The sequence below is a fragment of the Taudactylus pleione genome, unplaced genomic scaffold, assembly GCF_031769625.1.
Source record: "Taudactylus pleione unplaced genomic scaffold, aTauple2 ptg000129l, whole genome shotgun sequence".
In the NCBI taxonomy this organism is placed as follows: Eukaryota; Metazoa; Chordata; class Amphibia; order Anura; family Myobatrachidae; genus Taudactylus; species Taudactylus pleione.
The window spans coordinates 20,953,235-20,979,117 of NW_028284531.1; the positions used below are offsets into that span (position 1 = coordinate 20,953,235).

Consider the following 25,883-nt stretch of genomic DNA (forward strand, 5'->3'; position numbering starts at 1 on the left):
TATACAAGAACAATAGCACGGCGGCACTCACGGTTTTTCAAAGAAATGAGGACAACAGCCCAATTGCTTTCAACGTTTCGGTAATTAAACCTTCGTCAGGAACAAGAAATGTACAAAAAAATCTTACCTTAAATGCAGTAATATACACCGCGTCTGTGCTGACTGGACCTGGAACTGACGTCAGCAAACACGCACATCGTAGCGAAAGTGATGCCGGCAACCGGGATCCGTTGCTGTAGTGATGTAAACAAACACCGTCACCATGATGACACATATAACAAAACATAGCACAGGTTAAATCCACAAGCTGTATAAACACTGCTCAATGTGAGCATATAGGGGGCTAATATACATATCCAACTTCTCTAAGATCAGTACATTATGAATATAGTTATCAGGTATAAATTAGCCTATAATAGTAATTTACAAAAAACATGTAAGGGGAAGATGCTCATTAAGACCAGATGGGTGCACAGTATTCAACCTGTATATCCACCGGGCTTCAGCTTTCAATAAAGCTTGTGCCCGATCTCCTCCTCTAGGATCTTCTGGGATAAAATCGATCATTTTACACTGTATAGTAGCGAGCGTGTGTTTGTGGTCCCGAAAATGCCGGGCCACAGGTTGATCATTATCTTTTCCCTCCAATGCCTGCGGTGGAGGGCCATCCGTTCCTTGAATTGTCGTATTGTTTTGCCTACATAAAGGAGGCCGCAAGGACACCGGATGTAATACACTACATACTTGCTATAACAAGAAAAAACATGTTGAATTTTATATTTTTGTCCAGAATGAGGATGGACAAAGTTATCACCCGTTTCCAAGCAGCTACATGTGATACATCCTAAGCATTTAAAGTTTCCAGGTTTTTTTGAAAGAAAATGTGTTGCTACAATCTTTTGATGTTTTGAAATATCTGTATGGACCAAACGGTCCCTCAAGTTCTGTCCTCGCTTATAACAGGGGATTAATTTAGAGTTGTGAAGAAGAGGTAGCTCACGGTCAGTATTAATTAAAGGCCAAATTTTATTTGCTGTGCCCATAATCATTCTACTAGCCGTAGAGAATTTGTTAACTCAAATAATTGAGTTATCTAGATGTTTTTTTGTAGGAGTATTTTGTTCTCTAGGGACTGACAAAGATTTATTTTGAGCTGTAATAAGCAATTGTAATGAATATCCTCTTTTCAAAAATTTCTGTCATGATTCTCATTTGTGATAATTCATCTTCCAAATTGCTGCAGATTCTATGAATTTGCAAATATTGGGAGTAAGGTAACCCCTGTTTTAGTGGCATGGGGTGATGACTTTGATAATGCAACAGATTATTGCGTTCAGTAGGTTTATGATAAATTGAGGTTGCAAACTCACCGTTATCTACTTTGATTAGTACATCCAGAAAATTAATTGAGGTGTCACTGATGGAGAAAGTGAATTTAATGTTCGCATCTTGCGAATTCACTATCTCCATCATTTCCAAGAACTGATTTTTTGTCCCTGACCATAACATAAAGACATCATCTATGTACCTGGTAAAAAAATGTATATATGCTGAAAACTGAGTCTGACTGAAAAATAAATCCCTTTCTACATCAAACATAAATGCGTTAGCATAGGTAGCTGCGACGCATGAACCCATCGCACAACCTTGCAATTGGATATAGATGTCCCGGTCAAACAGAAAATAAGTGTGTGTCAATGTTAAATTTAGTAACTCTAGAAAAAAAGTCACATCAGGCCCTTGATACTTCGGATTGTTGGGGCGACTTGGCTGGGCCAGTTTTGGGGGGTCCTGCACTCTGGATTTGAACCCTAGTATGTTAGGGACCTACCCGAAAGAGGTTACCTGAATATGGTGGGTAGGCCCATAACCTTGGCCATGATTATGCTAAAAACCTCTATTGATTGCAAAATTTTATTGCATTTATATATAGTATTGATAATTTGGAGTTGTGCACCTGAGATTTCTCTGTTTCTGTGCCTGCAATTAGTCTCATCAGGTAGCACCTCCCATCATATATATAGCCAGGTTGTGCAGTCAAGAAATCTTTCCCATATGCTCCATTTAATGTGCTTTATTGCACTTCTGAGGGAAAAGAGACGCCCTCATTCTGGACTAGCACCCTTCCTTATTGGTTTAAAAGCATGGAGTATGGTAATCTATATGCACACTGTATTAGGCACAATTTTAGATAAGTCCTACAACTTATATACTGTAGTGCAACTTTGGTTCATTTTTGGGGTGTGGGTCCCCCTGGATTGCGTTGGTTAATCTGTCTCAGGGCACCGTATTATAACACATTTTCCTTTATAACACATTTTAACCCTTCACTGTGTGTGTTTAATATATATGTACTTCACTTTTTTATTTTCATTCTTTATATGAAGCTGCAGCTGCTCCTAACTATCTCTTTACACTGCACTTTTCTTACTATGGTGGTGCCCTGGGGCGGCTTGGCTGGGCCAGTTTTGGGGAGACCTGCGCTCTGGATTTGAACCGTAGTATGTTAGGTACCTGAAAGAGGTTACCTGGATATAGTGGGTAGGCCCATAACCTTGGCCATGATTATGCTAAAAACCTCTATTGATTGCAAAATTTTATTGCATTTATATATATTATTAATAATTTGGAGTTGTGCACCTGAGATTTGTCTGTTTCTGTGCCTGCAATTAGTCTCATCAGGTAGCACCTCCCATCATATATATAGTCAGGTTGTGCAGTCAAGAAATCTTTCCCAAAATGTTGACAGTTAAAATATAGATAACCATACGGTCGACATAAAAATGGCGTCAGTCATAATGTTGACAGATAAAATAATAAACGATGGTGAGTAATAGAAAAATGTACAAGCTAGTTTCACATCGAGAGAAGTACACTGCACATGCACAGTGATCCTGTCATGTCACACAGTCATATTTCCCTAAATGTCACATAATAAAAATCATTCTTACTCCCAGGCTAGAGAACTGCGTACAAACTAACTTCACACCCATTATCAACCCTCTGCTAGAGAACTATGCATGGAGTAACTGCACACCAATTACCACCCCTCTGCTAGAGAACTATGCATGGAGTAACTGCACACCCATTACCACCCCTCTGCTAGAGAACTATGCACAGACTAACTGCACACCCATTACCACCCCTCTGCTAGAGAACTATGCATGGAGTAACTGCACACCCATTACCACCCCTCTGCTAGAGAACTATGCACAGACTAACTGCACACCCATTACCACCCCTCTGCTAGAGAACTATGCACAGACTAACTGCACACCCATTACCACCCCTCTGCTAGAGAACTATGCACAGACTAACTGCACACCCATTACCACCCCTCTGCTAGAGAACTATACACAGACTAACTGCACACCCATTACCACCCCTCTGCTAGAGAACTATGCATGGAGTAACTGCACTCCCATTACCACCCCTCTGCTAGAGAACTATGCACAGACTAACTGCACACCCATTACCACCCCTCTACTAGAGAACTATGCATGAAGTAACTGCACACCAATTACCACCCCTCTGCTAGAGAACTATGCACAGACTAACTGCACACCCATTACCACCCCTCTGCTAGAGAACTTGTGCTGAATCCTATCATGGTAGCGCTAAATCCCATCAATGTTGCATTAAATAACTGACAAGCAAAGCATGTAGACCGGTTGCTCTCAGCCAAACAGCACAGCCCCATTTATTTCTATGTAGACTGACTGCGAATTACCCTGTCATTAGTTACAGGACACTACATAGAGAGAGTTCATCAGTTTTTTTTTTTTTTTCCAAGATTCTAGATGCTACATGGAACACATACAACCTGATTCCAGGACTTTGTGAGTATTAAATTGGAAAATGAGGCATGTGTGAGAGAGTGGTTAATTAATACATGCATACACTACTCGGTGTGCATGTTCTGTCTTTATTTTAATACACTTTTTTTTTATAGGGAGACTACGGGTGCCAGCGGGCACTTAATGAGCCACATTCTGCTCAATAGAGATCCAGTATTAATGAAACTAGGGGGATCCTAGTCGCATTGGAGCCACATTTGGCAGGTCGCAAGCCAGCTCTTCTGGCCCCCTCATTATTATACATACCTGGAGACCAACAAGAGTGTATGCCGGAGGAATCAGGGGATACAATCGCATAGGCGCATCATCTGGCAGGCCGCAAACCAGCTCTGTTTGCCCCTTTAATACACCACATTGGTTGGATACCGGAGGTGAGTGACTGTATTGGAGCACAGAGCACACGGCAGGTCGCAAGCCAGCTCTATGAATCATTTTGCTTACATATTTACTAACAAAGACTGCTTTCTGGCTTTTTTTCTTACATTGCTCTGGACTGAACTTAACAATCATTGAGCTAACTATGAATAGATTTTTTATATATTTGCACACAGATTGTTATACACACTGGTTGATGTAATTCTTATGTATACTGTATGTTTACAAATAAGTTTTTGTACAGGATGCTTATGATTATAGGTTGATTAATAGAATATGTTTTAATAAATAAGGTATTTTACTTATATGTATCTGTGATTAATTTACACCACTATAGCGCTGCTTATATTTTCCTTGTCCCCACAAAAATTGACCATAGAGTGTATGTGTTTGAGCATGTTGTATGGAATATAGGACCTCATTCAGAGCCGCTCGTAAAAAACGAGCGCTCGCTCTGAATGAGGGCGGTTGCTTTTCTTTTGAAAGGCGGCCTCCTGGCTGCTCGCTAAGCAGTGGGTTACCACCCACAGCTTTAGCGAGTGACTAGGTGATGGTCGCGATGGTCAAGACCATCGCAACCATCAGGGCTTGTGACGAGACCCTTGTGGTAGGGTCTCGTCTACCGCAAGCCCCAGGTAACTTCCTGCTCTAACAGAGCAGGAAGCTCCCTACTGACATCACTGGTGATGTCCGTAGAGCTGCCTACAAACAGCAGGCGTTCCTTCAGAAACGCCTCCGTTTGTCCGGCCACCCCCCCACCCCGCCTACAAAACAGGGCGAGCTGTCGATCAACATCGACAGCCGCCCCTTTTGTAGCGAGCCCTGGAGCGAGTGTATTTGTCACTCGCTCCGCGGCTTGCGCATGCGCAGTGCGAGCGCTGCACATGCGCAGGCCCTCACCATCGACCCGTTTGCGAGTGCATAGCTCTTGCAAGCGGGTCTGAATGAGGTCCATAGATTGTAAGCTCCATTGGGGACAGATGTGAATGGTAAGATATTCTCTGTAAAGCGCTGCGGAATGTGTGCGCACTATATAAATAACTGGTAATAAATATATAAATACTCTTCAATAGGACACCAATTCTTAAAAAAGAACATATTACCAGTGGCGGACTACCCCACAGTAAAATCCAAAAACACCAGTAAGTGTTCCATGACAGTGGCTCCCTATTAAAAGCACTATCTGCTAATCACAGTCAGAAAGGAAGTCAGTGGGACTGCCAGTCTAGACCGCAATTAGAAGAGAGAGCGCTTCCACATCTGGCCTCCAGGGGCTTCAGCCGATGCAGTTCCTAGTAGCCAGTGCTTCTGCATATGCGCCGGTCATGGACAATGCCAGATGCATTGCATATGCACAATGTACCTGGCATGTGCCATAGAGAAAAGGAGCCGACCGGGCAGCTCCCCTGCACTAAATGGTGCCAAATTAGCAAAAATGATTTAATAGTATAAAGTTGATTGATCAGGGAAGTTCACATTTTGCTCTGCCCCAAAACTTCTGTTACTATGTATTATCTGGTTGGACCTCTGTTGTATGACGATGACATTGGTTATATTTCTACACAACCAAGCATCTTTCTGGCAATGTGATATTCAGGATGAATAGCAGGGGCAGAACTATGGGACACAATGGAGGCGCCTGCCGCTGGGCTCTAGCTCTGAAGGGGCATCTCATCCATTGTCCACAACATATTCACCCCACTTAGGGCTGTAACTATGTACCCGGAGTGTACCGTCATGGCTGCCCAATAAATGGCACCCCTTCCCATGACCTGAGAAGCCACCATTCACTAGTGGAGAGCTCCATGTCAGACCACCAGCTGCTGCCTTCGTCAATCTATACCATGTCTGCATGCGAATTGCAACAAAACAGTGTCAGCAGCTGTGACGGGGGGGGGGGGCACCAAATTATAATTTGCCTCCGGGCATCTGGGATGAATTTACGCCACTGATGAATAGTGAATACCAACTGAAAACACTGTCTGCCCAGGGAGGCTCAATTTATTCAGAGGTGTTGAAGAGAAACCACAATAGAGGTGCCCATGGTTTGCCTTGGTGATAGGGGTGAAAAAAAATTGTCCTTTTACTTGACAAGGTATTAGAAATTGACGTGGACTTTATGGGGCTCCATTATATCCTCCACAATATACTCTTAAGACTTTCTAAACCTCAAACAGGTAGTGGAGCTTTTTGGAGAATGTAAGTAAAGACACATTAAATACGTATTCACAGCATGGAATAGCAACTGGTGTCCAACAATCACATTTTTTTAATTGTAAAGAACTATTTATAGTATCCCGCTGGTTTGTGCAAAAAAAAAAAAAAAAATCTTATTAGTAGCTGTTTGGGTGTCAATAAGTTTGGCAATTGGTGTAGGATTTGGATCAGTTAGGTTGAAAATATGTAGATTACTTGAATTTATGAGTCTTGTGGGTTAAAGCGATAATGGCAGTTTTAGAAAAGATTTGGATAAAGCAGCGGTAATAATGGACAAAGCCAATAAATCATTTTACCACCTTTACATTATCAGGAATAAGTCAGCTATTAATGGCTTTGGTTTTAGCAAAAGACACCTGGAAGCCTTTAGCAAAAGACACCTGTTAACCTTTAGCAAAAGACAACTATAAACCTTCAGCAAAATACACCTGTAAGCCTATAGCATAGGACACCTATAAGCCTATAGCATAAGACACCGGTATGCCTTGCATTCCAATGATGTTTGCTTGAAAGAGCAGTTTTCTAGATTAGCAAAAATAGTCAAGGCAAAGCTAAGACAATTTGGACATGTTTTCAGTGTTTGGAAGAGACTTTATGTAGACCAGTAAGTCATCCAAGTACACCAATACAAACTGGTCCAGTAAATCTTTTAACACAATATTAATAAAGTGTGGAATAGTAGCAGGAACGTTGTAAAGTCCAAAGAGCATGACAAGTGGTGGGACTATAAGGTGCTGAATGCTGTTTTCCATTCATCTTCTGGTCTGAGCCAGATCAGATTTGAGACCATCACAAGTTCTAACTTGGTGAAAGTTTAGCAGTCAGTGGGGTCTATTCATCATCACATAATTATCATTATAATTATGTTTTAAACTCGCTGTGAGATTAAACACTGTTCGGAGGCATTCATCATGGCTCACTAACAAAAATATAATTTCCGAAAAGCTACTCTTTTTGCAGAGTCAACTTTTCGGAAAAGTTATAATTTTCCCACTACACCTACAGTGTTCATGGCAGGTGTCCCTACCACAGCCCCGCTGCTGTGTGTAAACCCCATCCTTTCCCCCGGTGTCCACTTTGTCTCCCCCGTGCCCTCTCTCCCTCCCCTACTGCTGTCTCCCATCCCTGCATTCTTTCCTGGTGCTGTGTCCTCTCTGTGTCGTCGTCCCCCCCGCCCCATCCTCAAAGCTCTCAGCTGGCACACCAGGGGAGCGCTGAAACTGGCATTCACATATAATCGCTCAACAGACACAAGTGCAGTGTCAACCTCGGAATCAGGCCCTATAAGAGGTTCTGTTAAAAAAAAATTGCTCCATTACAATTTGAATTAATTTTCATAATGACTCTGAGCCAACATATGGCTAATATTTACACATAAAATAAAAAAAAACTTTAAAAGTCTGATAAATAATGCAAGGCACCTCAGTGCTGTTGCAGATTAATATGCATACTTAAATCTGGAAAATATTACTGGAAAGTAGAGGCAAATGAGGGTACAAAGTGTCCTGAAGTGTTAAGCCTGTGTTTCTATGTAAACTAAGCTTTTGTGCTCCACCATGCAAGGACATCTCGAGGTCATCCAGTGATAGAACAGAGTGCTCACTTAGAAATAGCCGGCAATTATCTTAATGATTCTGCTTATGATACATGCACTGGCACCCATGAAAAAGATATGTTCATACAACTTCACAACACAAATCATTTTCCATATAGTTTATGTTAATGTAATTAACTGACATTCAAACAAGGACATATTGTGTTCTTTTATGGAAGACCACACACAAGTTTGGTCTTTAAAGACAGTTATTTATTTGTTTTATATTCATAATTTTACTAGTATATTTTAATGTCAGTAAAAACATGTAAATGGGTATGATGGGTAAGGGACCTGTTAGTTTCAGTAACTTCATAACCACCTGTGCAGTCAAGAGTGTCAGCACCTGTTGGATACTGCCTGCTCTATTTACTATTGCTCACTACAAGTAAATGCAAGTGGGTCAATGGAGTGACCTAATTTGTTCCTCAATCCACCTCTATGAACTGCTGGTGTAATTGCTGGTTACACACCAAGGGACTGTTGCACAGTTGAACATACTCTTGTTTGTGGAGCATAACTTTTAGTGTTGATGAATAGCAGAGCCGTAACTAGACTTTTTGGTGCCCTGTGCCAGAGAGAGCATTGCCCCCCCCCAATTTTTCAAATAGGAACATAAGTGCACCAGAAAAATGGACTCATGGGGAAGGGTCAGGGAAGAGATAGGGGAGGACAGGAGATGCTGGGGATAAAAGAAGAGGAAGCTACAAGTGAGAATGATAATAAACAGGAAAATTGACAGTCCCAAACAGCGATCCCTGCGAGCGGGCAGGTGATGGTCGCGACCATCGGGGCTTGCGACGAGACCCTTGTGGTAGAGTCTCATTCCCGCAAGCCCCAGTGAGCTTCCGGCTCTAAATAGAGCCGGAAGCTCACCACTTACATCACTGGTGATGTCAGTGGTGCCTCCCACAAACGGCAGGCATTCATTCGGAAACACCTCCGTTTGTGTAGCCACCCTCCCTGCCCGCCTCCAAAATGCGGCGAGCTGTCAATCAAAATCGACCGCCGCCCAGTTTTGATGTGAGACCCATAGCAACGGAGCGCCCGTCGCTGGCCAGGTCTCGCGGATGTGCTTGCCGGAACCGGCTCCGGCATGCGCCGAGTGCTGTGAGCGGGTCTGAATCAGGCCCTGAGTTTGAGTCAAGATTCTGTAAGACAGCTACTGTGGTGGAACTACAAATCACAAAATGCCAAGTCTACTGTCAACTGCTCCACCAATAACCTGCCCCCAGCCTCAGTTGCTGGTGCCTCAGGCCCCCACCCCCCATGCCCTCTTACCCGCAGCTCCGTCTGGTGCATCCTTGTTGACATCCAGCTCCTGGAAGATCTGCAGCCATGCTTATGCTCCGACCTGCCGCACAGGTCTGCTGCTAGAGGTTCCACCAGGGAGGAGTGGGATGGGGAGTTGTGGGTGAGGGGGGGCGCCAGAGTCACACTGGCATGAGAAGCTGCTGAGGAGCAGCGACATCAATGAGTGGGGACATCAATGAGTGGAGACAAGCTATAGATAGAGACGGAAGCGGCATCTGATGACCTGACAAGGAGCCCTCCACTAGTATATGGTTATGGTAGCTTCTCAGGTGCCGAGAAGAGGTGCCATGTATTGGGCGGCAGTGACGGTATACTCCGTGTACATAGTTACAGCCATAAGTGGGGTAAATGTTGTGGACTATGGAGGAGGTGCCCCTTTAGTGCTTGCGCCCGGCGGCAGGTGCCTAGATTGTCTCCCATAGTTCTGCCCCTGGTTGGGAGTGGTTTGGTTCCTGTCAGGGGAAAGAGAGTCCGATTTGGAGATAAGGATATAAGAGCTGTCAATAGCAGCTGACTGTTAGTCAGCTATCCCTCCTCGAGAGCCCACTGCAGACTCTACGGGAGCAGAGGAGTGCGAATAGCAGCAGCGGCTGGGAGTCAGATGATGTGGTGCCAGTGATGGCTGTATGTGGAGAGGCAGAGGCAGAGGCAGTCATCTTTATTGTTGAGACATGTTCAATCCAGGACATTAGGATCGTATTCAATATGGAAAATGTATATATTGCGAATAAATTGATGATAAGGGGTTTACCACAATCTTCTGTGAGCGACAGTCCAAAGTATTCCAGTTGGGATCACATTCTAAAGATGAAATGATATCAATGTTTTTTTTCTTTACATTGCTGGACAAACTCAAGGCTAAGACCTCCGTTTTGTCCAAGTTGATTTAATAGCATGAAAGGGTGCTATAAGGGTTATATTTCAGCAAAGAGGTTTGGCACAGAGGCCATTGGACAAGGACGTGTTAACAAAATACATCATAGGCATTTACCGTTCACAGGACCTTCAATCCTTGAAATGTTGCAAGAGGATCTATGATGCATTACATTATAAATCTGAACAGGCGAGGTCAAGAAGCCATTGACAGGGACTATGGCAAACTGGGTACCAGAGAGAGCTAAAATATCTCTGGCAAACAATTTAAAATTTATATTAATTAGAGATCAAATGATAGCTTGTACATAGTGGCAGATAGTTTTTCAGGCTTCTAGTAACAATGATCTTGGGACAGGTAGAGGTTCAAAAGCCAAAAACCCACAGGTAGAGGTCTGGAATGAAAGAGTTAAACATGCAGGTTAAAGTGGGAGCAAGCGTATTGATATTTATCTTATGAGATTGTGCCGTGAAGTCATCTGGAATGGGGCAGAGGAATCTTTGAGATCATCTTTGGTTGAGGTCTCCAAATTCGATAGCACCTGTTGGCAGGTAATAAACGAGGTAGGCTGCAGGAATGTATATAGCTATGAATGAAGGAGGTGATAGAAGGATGGTCCAGTGAGGGAGCAGCCAAACTATAAAGGGACAAAGAAGAAGTAGAAAGAGAGAAAAATCTACAATCATTTTGTTGGGATCAAATACCTTCCAGCAGCTTGTACCTAAGTGAATACCAATGAATTTTGTGACGGCACTAGGGTTTTGTAGTCTCGGATCGGGTTCCTTGGGGGTTAATTTACTAAAGGTCGATTTTAATCAGTTTTAAATCAATCTGAATCAATGTTGTGTTTCAGGGGCTAAATCGCACATTTACTAATATTTCAAATTCAATATCTAAAATCGCCTTTTTAGCTCCTGAAAGCTGATACACAACATCGATTTGGATTGTTTTAGATCAATTTAAAATTGATTAAAATTGACTTTTATTAAATTTACCCCCAGGAGTTAACTTTGTTGGTAGGGGCATATTCATAGTCTGAGGCCTTGCTTGAGTCTTTACGCACAGGGACCACAGCTACAATGGTATGTATGGAATATAGCAAATGATCAGATATGGATATTGTGATACCCAGGGTAGATATCAAGAACAGATATTAGGCCAAATGTAATAGGGTGAGAGTTTACACAGATGCATGCGAGTTTGACGCATACGCATGCGCACAAGTGTCCCGACGTTCGGCAAAAGGAGCTGGACAGGGGCCGAGGGATCCAAAAAGATCCCTCTTCGCAACTCAGACCTCCTTCCCATAGGGAAGGAGCAGGTTGCGATCCACAAGTGGGAGCATTCGCCATCTGAAGATGGCGAATGCTCCCACAGTCAAGCTCCGAAAATATTGTATTTTTGGAGCTTGATGAATTCTGTCCCCATACTAGTGTATGGGGACAGCGGGCCATTCCGCAAGAGGAAGGTAAGAAGGTGATATCTGTGATATCTCCTGCTTTACCTTATTGATGAAAGGCCCGAATGCTTAATTTTTACAATTGCAGGTGAAAATTTTTACAAAAGCAGGTGAAAATTAAACTTAAGGGCATGATTCAGGCTCGCTCGCTAGGGACGATTATCGCATATCTGCGCATGCGTAAAAGTACGCATGCGCGAACCAGTCTTTGCAGCCGGGAATCGTGCGCTCGTAGTACACAGACTGGATGCTACTTTGAGTGACAGATAGCTCCATTTGTGGGTGGTGACAGGGGAAGGTGCTTGTGAACTGGGGAGTGGATGTGCAAACGCAGGCGTGTCTGAGCGTCAAATCGGAGTTTAATAGGTGTGCATAATTAGCAAAGTAGCGTCATTGAACATGTCACTTGGCAGTTTTTTTGCCTCAACTGATTGCAGTGTTTGCGGTGGGGTAGGGGCTACCTCAAGTGCTGCGTGCTTCTCCGATGGGTCTCGATGTTACCAATTAATCACACACTTCCTGGAGATGACAGGTGCTAAGAGAGAAAGGTGGGCGGCTCTACACTCCTGCGTACACTCACTACCTTCACCCTCTAAGACATAGAGGGCGTCCTTAAGCCAGATAGTGCGATCCCGGGATTTGCATAACCGGCCCCTTTTGGCAGCTAGCGAGAGTAGCTTAGCGACCAGGTCTGAATCAATGCCTAAGTGTGTAGGGTTCCCGTTCCGGGCACCGTGTTAGCCAGGAGCAACGGCTATTGAACAGCGACGGTGCCGCCCACATAGCCTCTGTGCGTTGGCACCAGTAGCCCATAGCTAGTTACGGCCTTGCAGGTGCGGGCAGCATGCCAGCTGATATAGGTGTAAATGCTGTTGGTGGAATGTGGACTGAAGCAGATGCAGATAATACTGACAATGCAGGCAAATGAAAACTGATACGATACAGCACATGCTATGAATACAGGATACAGGAGTTAATAACAGAATGCACTTGTGACTGCTGGATGCTGATGGTGGTCAGCTGCAGAGTGCACCACAATGTAGAGCAGTGAAGACTAAAGCACTAGCAGAGTGCACTTAATAACTGCAGGTAACAGGAACAGAATACACCTGATAGTTGCAGGTAATACGAATTGGACAGGAGCTGAAAGCCACTGCAGCCAGGAACCAGGATAATGATCTGAGAGAGAAAAGGGTTGTTCTGGCAATGAATTTGCCCACAGAGGAGGTTTAAATAGGACGCTCCCAGCTCCTATTGGTCAGATCATGTGAGCGTGTCAGCAGGAATCTGGTAGGCTGATAGTCACATGATACTACCAGGAAGGATTTGCCAAGCACACATGGAGATGTGCCAGTCTGGGTCTCTGAAACACCAGGAGCGACCAGGAGGGGCAATGAGATGGCGTTGACATGACACTGGTGGACCTGGTAACTAGGGCTAAGACTCTGATACACAATAACGCAGCATGCATTTGTCATGTATTTCAACTGTATCTTACTTTAAATGGCAACCCTAATTTCAGTCCTATTTCTATAACATGGGGCATATTTATTATTTAATAATGTGTTTATGAAAAAAAGCATCTAAAAGCAACTGTTTTCTGAGGCTTTCATATTAATAATGCATACCGCAAATGTATTGAGTGTATGCTTTATTTTCTATCACAAAAGCAGTCAAGATTGTTGAAATAGGCAAATTTACCAAGCTCCAAAAAGCTTAGGTTTTCAGAGCTTGGCTTCCAATGGCTAACGCTATCTTTAGATAGCGTTAGCCATTCTAGCCTATAGGATACATAAACGTAATTATTAATGGAGAGGAATTTGAGACCGCGTAGCAGCAATTAGCAAGCAAGGCCTCAACCAGTAGAAGTATAGAGATACTGTAGCACCAGATATGACTTTATTTTTTCTCTTAGTAGAGGCAGGCTCTCGTGTCCCTGCAAGAAAATACTGGTACCTTGCCCTGGGAAATAATTTTATATTGCTGCGGTATGCAGAAATAGGACATTATACCTACTGTATCTGGGAAAGAATGCAGGGGATGAATAGGCCCCTGTGATATGTTGTCTGTCTATACACCTGGCATCTGTGCATCACTTTCAGTGTTGCCTTTACATTTGCTAATTATTTTTTCAAATCCTCTTGAAACATAACACATCTCAGATAATGTCGGGTTTAAGGAAATATATTCTGTCTGGGCCATCTAAACTAATCACAATGCTCCACGTAAAGCACATCCATAAAACATCATACAATAATACCTTTTCTTTGAAACCCCATTTGCTAATACCAGGGAGAATTAGCTGACCTTCCATCGAAAAAAAAATCTCCTCAATCAGCAATTGACAACTCACAGACCTGTACTATATTAACCTCTAAATCAAGGCTAGTGAGTTTCAGTATCATTTCACAATTGAAATGACTTGATGAATAGAAAAATATCTTAGCTGCAGGGGCATATTTGTAATGGGTGCGGGGTGTGTGGGGTACACGGGCCCCTGGGTCCAGGGGGGGCCCCGCACCGCACACCTATAAAACTTACCTCTCCAGAGTCCCACATCGGCTCCGGTGTCTGCGCCTGTAAAGACTACTGGAAAATGGCCACCAGAGCCACTTTCCCGTCATTTGCGCATGCGCAGTACAGGGAAAATGGCCACCGCAGCCATTTTCCCGGTGACCTGTGTATGCGCTAGACTTTGGGCACACGCTAGTGCCCTAAGTCTATAAGTGCGGCACTGGTAGCGCACCGCTCAGTGCGCAACCGGCCGCCTGACGGCACACGGGCCCCCTCGTCTCTAGACTTGACTGCATTAAAATGAATGGAATTGTCCAAATCTGACTGCAAACACATCAGATGTCAGATATCGTTATCTGACCATCGGGAACGCGCATCGTTCATCGTTCAGACATGTCAGATATGTCAGATTTTCCTTCAGATATGAACGATTGAATGATTTTTTAAATAGTTATCGTTCAGATCTGAAGAAAAATCTGACCGTGTGTATGCTCCATTACATCTTCTTCAAAGCTCTATCAGCTGATTGCAAACAAAATCAGCAATTACTATTAAAACTGGGTACACACATATCTTACGACGGTGAAATGAAAGTATTTCCATTGCAAGTTCCTGTTTCATGAGAATAACAGTAAACATTAGGTTTATTTTAGATCTCACTAGGTCAAGACGATAGCATATTTGAAGAGCTCTGGGGAACAGCTTATCTTGTCATATCAGGATGAAAAAGGGAAGAACTTCTTAAAAAGGTTTGAAATCCCCAGAAAACAACTTGATGTCATACAGCTCGCAAAGTAGGTCTGACAAAGATAACACATTAGACATAATATTAGATATTTATGACACCAAGTTGTAAATTAACAGGTAGCTGAGCACAAATACGTTGGGGATGTGCAACTACAGTAATACTCCATTCATAACTTAGGCCCTCATTCAGAGCCACTCGCTATTTGCGGTCGTTCGTTCTAAAACAAGGGGTGGCTATTCAAATGAACCGTTCGCTGTTTGCGGTCTGTTCACGCCTCTATGTCTGAACGAGCGAGCAAAACTTGCGTCCATTCTTTGGAAAAATACGCCCCCTGGCCGCTCGCATCCTACGTCATGTCCGCTATTTATTAGATTAATCGAGTACATCGAACAGGATATGAACTGCTGGCTATTCTTGTGGTTGGTTTTTCCAACCGCTATTTTGCGAGCAGTTCTGAGTTAAAAAAAAAACAAATGACGTGGTCATTGACGCTGCTATATTAATTATGCACACCCATAAAACGCCAGTTTTGACCTTTAAGCACGCCTGCGTTCTGATCTCCACTCCCCGTTTTCAAGCACCTTCCCCTGTTACCACCCACATACGCCTTATTCTGTCACTCAAAATAGCAGGCACTCGCTATATTGCGTACAAACGATTTTCGGCCGCACTGACTGGTTCGCGCATGCGTACTAAAAACCGTACGCATGCGCAGATGTGCGAACATCGCTCGGAACGAGCGTACTGCCGCTTGCGAGTGGCTCTGAATCAGGGCCTTAGTCTAGAGGAAGTTAGATGAATAAAACCTGTGTTACTGCACATTAGCACTGTGCATAAAGGAACATTAAAAAACAAAATGGATAATTTACAAACAGCAAAGCAAACCTTCAGCAGTGGTGGCTTTCCCACTAGGCACGTACCTAGGGGTGCCATTTGCTGGTGGCGGCACAGCAGACTCCCACGCATGAGACTCATTATGATGTATGTTTTTTTTTTATTTTGCAGCTGGCAGGGGTCAATGGGTAGCATATTGTGGTGCGAGAGGTGATACTGTGGTGGTGGTAGTGCTGGGGGGGGGGGTTGGGGCTACTTTGGCAATCCGGAAGCATCGGGACCAGCCCTGACATGAAGGGGGCAGTGACGTGACGGGGTGTGAATAATAATATTGTGCCTAATGGCACAATCCACCCCTGTGTGTAAGTGCACCTACCACTGCCACTAGCCTGTTTTAAGGTGCATGCCCAATTACTGGTCTTTGGAAACACCCCACTAAAATGAAAATGAATCAGGGGGCGAAATGTACTAGGGAGAGAGATTAGTACTAACCTCTCACACTATCACATTGGTCGAATTGTATTATCAAAATGGGAAAACATCTGGGATGAGTTTAAATCGTGAGAGTTTTCTGAGTCTGAATAACATACGAGATTGCATGTTCTAGGACTCTATTACATTGGGCGAGTTTAAATAGTTTACTACTAAACGCTCACATTTTCCAAGCTCTCACCCTATTACACTTGGCCCAGAGACTTCATATGTGGGCATATGGACAAACCTACAAATGCAAATCAATAACATCAATTTTAGATTCAAACTAATATAATAGTACCCCCCCCCCCCTGTAATTTATGTAAACATTTGTTTTCTACCTAAAATCCTATTTGGTTTTGCCTCACTTATGTTGTAAATGAATGATGAGTGTGAGGAGATCCTGGCCCTAGTTCTACAGTGTGTTTGAAGCTCTTTATTTACTCAATAGCCTAGAGATGCGCTTCACTACAAAGTTATAATTTATAGTACATCTTATTATTATAAGTAGAGGTACATGTCCCTATCTCCAATTGAGATCCTTTTGCAGGAAGCAAAACACTATGAGCCCACCCAGAGTTTAAAGCGTGCCTATATAAGCAGGGCAATACTCCTGTAAAAGTGTTCTATACACCCCTTTATTTTATTTACAAAATCCCACACATCAAAATTAAATAAATTTCTTCCACTACAGTTTAAAACAAAAAAGCACATTTAGTAATGAATGCCTCTGATCTGCCTAGCTCACACTGGCCTACCTTATGGACTTCTATTCCTGGAGGTCCCAATGGGGAGTACTGAATGACAAGCAAGTAGGCGTGGTGACGGGATTTGCCTATGCAATGCAGCGATTCATGGCATCAGTGGGGGGCGAGGCCACGATGATGCTATGCTGCCCAACTTACTTCATATGAGAAATGGGTGTAAAGTGTGAGGGCGGTCTAGTCACCAGGGAAGACTCACTGAAATTCAAGAGTGTTCCAAACTTTAAGTAAACACACTGTGTTCTCCATAGAACTGGGTACGATTGTGCAGAGGTCACATGAATGCATGGAGTCACAAATCAGTATTTACACTCTTGTGATTTGTAAATCACCCTGACAGAGCATAAAACAGCAAGCAAATAACAAGACTGTGGAAATGAGCTCTGATGTATTTGGTGAGGACACATGATGTATTAATAATTGTAATGTATTCAAACAACAGTTTGCATTAGCAAACAATTAGACTGAGTATGAGAATTAGAATGAGAACATCTTATTTTCACAATTAGGGATGTTTTCTGCTTACCACAACTTGACTCTCTGCATCATCTGAGATATGTTAATATTATTGTAGTTACTTCAAGTTGTATTACAAATAGGGATTGTTAATTCCAAAATATATTGCAATGCATATTTAGTTGACCAGTCTGTATTAAGAATAATAAAGTTTCATGTAATATTTATAAGACACATTTGGATTTTTTCTTATACAGATTGAGTCTCATATCCAAAATGCTTGTGTATTTTGGATATCAGATTTCCGTATTTTGGAATATTTGCATACCATAATCAGATATCATGGGACCCACGCCTACACACAGAATGCATTTATGTTCATTTCTTATACACCTTATACACATAGCCAGAAGGTAAATTTATATTTTTTTATATTTTAAATAATTTTCTGCATCAAAGTTTGTGCAGATACACGAAATTCATTTATGTGTCATATACACACAGCCTGAAGATAATTTTATACAATATTTTTAATAATCTTGCGCATTAAACAAAGATTGTGTGCATTGAATTATCAGAAAGCAAAGGTTTCACTATCTCAGACATGCTCCAAAAATTCCATATTTCGAGAGACTCAAACTGTACAAAAATTGATATCAGTAGCCTGGAAATTAACAGTACATTGGAACTGAACAGTACTCAAAGAGGGTCACTATATATATAATATATATATATATATATATATATATATATATATATAAATATAGACGTATAGATACATAAACGATGGCTGATTGAAAAGTAATGAGACTGCCTCTAATTTTCTGTCCCATAGGCAGACATGGCGACGCTATGCTGGTTATTGTGAAGCTCATACATAGATGTGTCTGAACCTGCGGTTGGACTGCCATAGTCTTCTTTGTTTGGTCACAGCGAGTGGAAGATCTTCGTACGTTTCGTCATGGTGGATGAGAATTACGTCAGAGATGTGTCATTGAATTTTCTGGCAAATAGGCACAACTATGTTTATGTGGTTTTATATTGATATATAACAAACCACATAAATATATATAGACATTAAGTTTTAATCAATGCAGACACATTTTGGAGGCCAGAGCTGGACATACGCTAGCCGCTGTCCACACTGTAGGAAAGGTGGAGTTTCAAGATCCTGTCGGGACTGATGGGAAAATTTCCTTCTGTCCCAGAAGTTTTCGTGATCGTTAAATATTTTCTTCATATAATGCCATTCTGAGATGGCGCAATACAAAGTACATTTTTATGCTTGCTGACTAGCAAAAAAACACTAGAGCACTGTAGAGAGCAATGGTTTGCTCTCTATAGTGTGATAATCTGCGAGATGGGTAGTAATGTAGAAGATAATTGTGTTATCTTCTCCATTAACCCATTGCAGAATAGTGGAAATACTTCAAAAGAGAAGAAGCGATCGTTTCCACATTAAGTAAAAATGTAATTGCTGAATAGAGCCCTATAGCACTTATTTCACTTTGGTAAACTTTTTTTCTTTTTAAGCGAATTCTTGCTTAATTAGGAACAATGGGCCTGATTTTGCAAGGTTTGCAGTTGCTAATGCACACGGAATTGGCTGATTGTTGTATACTGCACATGCATCGCATTGCATGTGCGCGAACTAGCCATTGAGATCGCAGTGACTACACAGACCCATCGCAGAGAGATTGACAGGAAGTGCCATTTGTGGGTGGTGAGTGGGGGTGGCGGCCAGGGAAACGCAGGCGTACCAGTGTTTTTGAACGCCGTTGCACGGGCATGCATAAATTATCCAGTGCGATGCCTTATACAGCCTGAAGCCTGATAACGTGCAATGAAGTTAGCAATTTCTGAGTAAGGTCAGAGCTTGCGCAAGCGTGCGTAAGGCTCTGATGGTACAAGATTGTACCGATGTTTTCACAGTCTTGCTAAACATTGCGGATATGTGTAAGGTATAGTGGGCATCCTCATGTAGTGCTGAATTAGCATACTATCGCAGTTGAACTGCGTGTGTAATCGCTATTGCATTTGCAGTTGCGTTCTATAATGAATCAGGCCCAATATCACTAAAGATGCAAGTCCTATAACGCAATCAATTAATAACAGCAGTCAATTAAAGTTTATTATTATCTGATGGAATGGTGTACAGTGAAAGTCCCTAACTGTGCTGAAGAAACAAGAAAAAGCTTAAAAATACAGAGTGAAGGTGCATAATATATATATATATATATATATATATATATATATATATATATACATACACATATACACACATACACAGTACCAGGCAAAAGATTGGACATGTTTTTTGTTTATTTAAACTATTTTCAACATAGTAGATTAATACTGAAGACATCAAAACTATGAATGTAAACACATATGGAATTATGTTGTAAACAAAAAAGTGTTAAATCAAAATATGTTTTATATTTTAGATTCCCCAAAGTAGCCTTTTGCTTGGATGACAGCTTTGCACACTCTTGGCATTCTTTCAATCAGCTTCATGAGGTAGTCTCCTGGAATGGTTTTCCAACAGTCCTGAAGGAGTTCCCAGAGGTGCTGAGCACTTGTTGGCTGCTTTTCCTTCACTCTGCGGTCCAACTCATCCTAAACCAGCTCAATTGGGTTTAGGTTGGGTGATTGTAAAGGCCAGGTCATCTGACGCAGCACTCCATCACTTTCCTTCTTGGTCAAGTAGCCCTTACATAGCCTGGAGGTGTGTTTGGGGTCACTGTCTTGTAAAACAAATGATGGTCCCAGTAAGCGCAAACCAGATGGGATGGCATGGCGCTGCAGAATGCTGTGGTAGCCATGCTGGTTAAGTGTGCCTTGAATTTTGAATAAATCACCAACAGTGTCACTAGCAAAGCACCCCCACACCATCACACCTCCTCCTCCATGCTTCAGAGTGGGAACCACACATGCAGAAACCATCCACTCACCTTCTCTGCGTCTCACAAAGACACAGCGGTTGAAACCAAAAATCTCAAATTTGGACTCATCAGACCAAAGTACAGATTTCCAATGGGCTAATGTCCATTCCTTGTGTTTCCTGGCCCAAACAATTCTCTTCTTCTTGTTGTTCATCCTCAGTAGTGGCTTCTTCGCAGCAATACGACCATGAAGGCCTGATTCACGCAGTCTAAACAGTTGATGTTGAGATTTGTCTGCTACTTGAACTCTCTGAAGACTTTATGTGCTGTTAAGTAGCAGTTTCTGAGGCTGGTAACTCTAATGAATTTATCCTCTGCAGCAGAGGTAACTCTTGGTCTTCCTTTCCTGGGGCGGTCCTCAGAGAGCCAGTTTCATCATAGCATTTGATGGTTTTTGAAACTGCACTCGAGGATGCACTCAAAGTTCTTGAAATTTTCCGTATCAACTGACCTTCATATCTTAAAGTAATGATGTACTGTCATTTCTCTTTACGGAGTTGAGTGGTTGGTGCCATAATATGGATTACAACAATAGTCAAATAGTGGTGTCCACTGTGTAGTAACCCTACCTCTGCACAACACAACTGATGGTCTCAAACACATTAAGAAGGCACACACGTAAATTCAAAACCATTCCAGGAGACTACCTCATGAAGCTGATTGAGAAAATGCCAAGAGTGTGCAAAGCTGTCATTCAAGCAAAAGGGGGCTACTTTGAGGAATCTAAAATATAAAACAGTTTGGTTTGTTTAACACCTTTTTGTTTACAACATAATTCCATGTGTTCTTTCATAGTTTTGATGTCTTCAGTATTAATCTACTATGTTGAAAATAGTTTAAATAAACAAAAATCATTGAATGAGAAGGTGTGTCCAAACTTTTGACTGGTACTGTGTAATATATATATAGAATATATATATATATATATATATATATATACACACACACACACATATATATATAAAACCACTGTGCTGCCATTCGCACATAAGTGATATTAGCATATGTATAAACTCCTGTAAAAAATATCTGCGTAAACAGCAAGTGTAATTGTCCTACGACCTTATACTTTATATGGTCACTCATTCCTCACTGTCTTACTGTATAATGCAAATAATTTACATTAGGGATTGCTTTATCCCTTATCTATAACCTTAACTATTCACAGAATATATTTTGAATCAGTCATGGCAATTTGTATGGTATTCAGTTTTACTTACCAGCTAGTCCTTGCTCCTATTAGCCAGTCTGTTGATCTTAGTAATTGTAAGTCCATCGCCATGATATGCAGCGATAAGCATACCTCATATGCACGGAGATGGTCCATCTTATGGGAGTGTCGCCGGCGTGTCACAGGTGTTTGCGTACACAGGGCCTGATTCAGCAGCGTACACAATAGCGATTACCGACACAGTGGTGTGATTGTTTGCCACTGCGCATGAGTACAATCCGCACTGCGATTACGGACGCACAAAGGAATCCATCACAGAGAGAGTGACAGGCTGTCAGTGTTTGGGGGTGGTGACGGGAGAGTGGTCTTAGAAACGCAGGCATGCCTGTCTGGTCGAATGCCATTTCACGGGCATGCATAAATTAGCCACTATCGGTCTAAAGGCGAGGCTGGACAGATATGAGAGTGTGCGTCCCTATGCAGGCTGTGCTTTGGCAACCATTAGCAAATTTTTGCAGCTCCGTTCTGTACGAAATTGCAGCTGTGATCGCAATTGCATACACTGCTGAATGAGGCCCACAGAAGCTTAATCGCTCACATAGGAGGCCATACTCAAATGTAGAATCTGCACCTACTGGTGCACGTTTTGATGGCGCAACGAAGGTAGAGTCTAAAGACGCACCAATAGGTATTTTTAGTGGGCGTCTCAGTCTTTGCATATATGGACCCACGGCTGTACACCAGGGAAGGCCTTTGTAACGGCATTGCATAAAGTCGCAGATGTGCGACCGGCTAAAGGCGCAGCAACTCTAAATCAGCCCCATAATGTGCCCAGTTTCCTGTATTGTTAACAAAAACCATACAAGGGCAATTTATAGTTTCAGATTTCTTTTGTGCTGAGGGACCAGAGACAGTGCACATTGCCTTCCTGTAGCAGCAGCTAGAGGTCATTACACGATAAATCCACATGGTACACAAAGATGGCCTGTTAGTAGGATGAGTGCTGCAGTGTGTATTCAGTACATCTATCTTGTTTAAATAAATGCCAAACCAAATGTACCCCAGCGTGTACAAACGTAAGCCCTGACAGGTAAACTTGACCTATCACTGACAGTTCTCATTGAACAAAAGTCATGGGGTATTTAAAAGATCAATATTTTCTCATTTCTGAAACAGTATGAGAGGCTACAGCTATTATTGTTATTTTACTGTATTTGTGCATTAAAACATAAGTCATCCTTCTCTTCTCAGCACACATGCACAGATAAACCTATTGTACTGAGGTAATGAAATATATGTCCTATCTTTTCTGTACGGTTAGTCACATTTGTAACATTTTCTTTGGTGCAAAATATGTTCTATTTTGTTTTTTTTTCTTCTTTTGCACCATATATAACTACTGCTCAACAACATGTTGCATTCCCTGATCCATAAGCATTAAAATGCTGATGACATAGGCGTGCATAAACAAAATTGTGACATTTACAGTATATACACAGAAATGTCACAGTCTTACAGCAGTGGGAGTAAGTTAGTTTCCCCTCTTGTGGCGGTTGAGGTATTTACATTAATGTTTCAGGGCAGCATTGATCAATATTCATCCAACAGGTAACTGTTGAGTTAGTTACGGTTATTTCTAATAAATTCAACTCGCAAGCAGAGCCGGCCCTAACCAATTTGGTGCCCTAGGCAAAATTTAGGCTGGTGCCCCCTAGCATGGCCACGAGGTCCGTCTCTGACCCAGCACCCCTCTCCCAGCAGCGCAGATCACAGCAGCAGCCAGCATTACATTCGCCCATCAGCAATCCTCAGCCAGCACAGCACCCCTCACCCAGCAGCACAGATCACAGCAGCAGAACCCATCACCCCTCACACTGGCCAGCACACAGCACCTCTCAAAGCAGTCAGCTCAACACCCCTCACTGATGCTGAGCTGACTTGCACTGGGTACACACTTAGCGATGTGTACCCAGCACTGATGTCGCATGCGGCGGAACCCAGTGAGGTGCCATCATTGGCAAGTCGATACACTCTTGTCGATGCTGGCAGCAACAGCGGGAGCCATGCTGCAGTTGGCAGCATGGCCCCTGCTGGCGATATCGCCTGTCGGACATGGATGCAGGTCTGATGGGCGAGTTGCTGACAACGAGCGGGAGCACACATCGTCAGTGACATATAGGACCTCATTCAGAGTCGGTCGAAGCGGCCGCACGGTCGTACGCCACCGATGTTCGCTATACTGCGCATGCGTAAAGTTCGCAATGCGCATGCACAAACTAGCTGCTACGATCAGAAATTTCTCTCTCCTTGAACACAGCCAGGTCGGTAGTTTGAGTGACAGATTGAGGCGTTTGTGGGTGGTAACAGGGGAAGGTGCTTGAAAACGGGGGAGTGGAGATCCGAACGCAGGCGTGCCTAATTATGCGAATGGCGTTTTATGGGAGTGCATACGGTTTATGGGAGTGCATAATTAACAAAGTAGCGTCATGGCACATGTGACATGGGAGGTTTTTACACTGACATGATCGTAGAGCTTAAGAGAGAGTATGGTCAACCTTAAGCTCTACGACCAGTTCCGATGGTTCCCGATGGTCTCAATTAATCCTTATATGCCCGGAGATGACGTGTAATGCGTACGAGAAGGGGGTGTACTTTTTTGGAATTCCGGCCGCTTCCTCTCCTTGGTCGGCCAGCTACCGATCCGAACTTAGGGACACAACTTGCGAGGGAATCATTTGCATATCCGGCCCCTTTTCCCGTACGACCGTGCGGCCGCTTCGACCGACTCTGAATGAGGTCCATAGTCTAGTGTGTACCCAGCATAAGTCAAAAACAGAGCTGCCAGGCTACCTGTGAAGCTGATTGCCGAAGCACATACGAGAATGCAGCTGCCGTGCGTCCGCCCCTGCAGTTGTTTCTAGGCTCCTAGTCCTTCCTGTGCTTGGTGGCTGGCAAATACATTGCCCCCACAGTAAAAAACACACTGCACCAAACAAGGAAAAATCATATACATTGCACCACAGGAAAAAAAATCATATACATTGCCCCCACACAGGAAAAAAATCATATACATTGCCCCCACACAGAAAAATTCATATACATTGCCCCCACAGGAAAAAAATCATATACATTGCCTCCACAGGAAAAAAATCATATACATTGCCCCCACATAGAAAAATTCATATACACTGCCCTCACACAGGAAAAAAAATATATACATTGCCCCCACGAAGGAAAAAAATCACTGCCCCACAGACAAAAATATTCAAACCCCCCCCCCATCTCCCTGCCCACAGGGCATTGCAGTTATGGTACTGTTGGGACTAGAGATACTTACCGAGGAGCAGGCAATGCAGGACAGGCAGGCTGACAGGTCTCGGGGCTGGTTTGGCTGTGCTGGGCTGGCAGAGTCTCCCTTCACTGTTAGGTTTTCTTTAGTCGCGCCAGGGACGGTTAAAAAAAAAACAAATACCCGGTGGCAACTGCAGGAGGAGAGGCTGCACACAAGAAGGCGGTGCCGGAGGAGAGATGAACAGAGGTGAGTGGAGCGGCCGGACCGCCTCCTTCTCCCTCTTCATTACAGCCCGCGGCTGTCAGCGTACTATAATGAGTCGGTCTGACTCATTATTAGTACCGGTCTAGTGCTGCAGGCTGCGAGCCCTTTCATAGCGGTGTGCGCTGGTGCCAAGCACCGGCTGTACCGCCGCTAGCTCCCCCGGACCATTTTAGTTGCTGTCCGCCGCAGGGTAGCCAGAGCCACCATCCAGATGCCCCAAACCTCCCCCGCCAGCCTTAGGCATGGAATGCCCCTAGGCATTTCAGATGCCCCTAGGCATTTGCCTATGTTGCCTATGCCTAGGGCCGGCTCTGCTCTCAAGGGGTATATTTGCTAATGTGAGAGATTTTAGAAGTGGAGATGTTGCCCATAGCAACCAATCAGATTCTAATTAACATTTATCTAACACCTTCTAGAAGATTATAGCTAGAATCTGATTGGTTGCTATGGGCAACATCTCCACTTCTAAAAACTCTCACTTTAGTAACTATACCCCTCAGTTTCATTGTCTATTAAATATTATATGAACCAATTGTGTTTTCATTTGTTACCATACACTTTAGAGCCTCTGGCTGTTTAGGATCAGTATTGCTATCTTCTATATTGAAGTGTAGAATTGAATTTCTCTCCGTCACAGAATACTATTCATACAGTGTAGTGTACCCTTTGATAATAATGTGACACAGCTATTTTAACACAAAGGGGAAACTAACACTGAATTAAAAGGAGCTGGA

General features: G+C 43.0%; 1 protein-coding gene across 1 annotated transcript in view; it reads right to left on the bottom strand.

Moving 5' to 3' along the window:
* Positions 1-212: 212 nt before the first annotated feature.
* WDR93 (WD repeat domain 93) overlaps positions 213-25,883 on the bottom strand; it is an 83,289-nt gene continuing 57,618 nt past the window's right edge. The window contains exon 17 of the transcript XR_015878440.1: positions 213-233. The gene's annotated coding sequence lies outside the window, so the exon portion shown is untranslated. The remainder of the gene's footprint in view (positions 234-25,883) is intronic.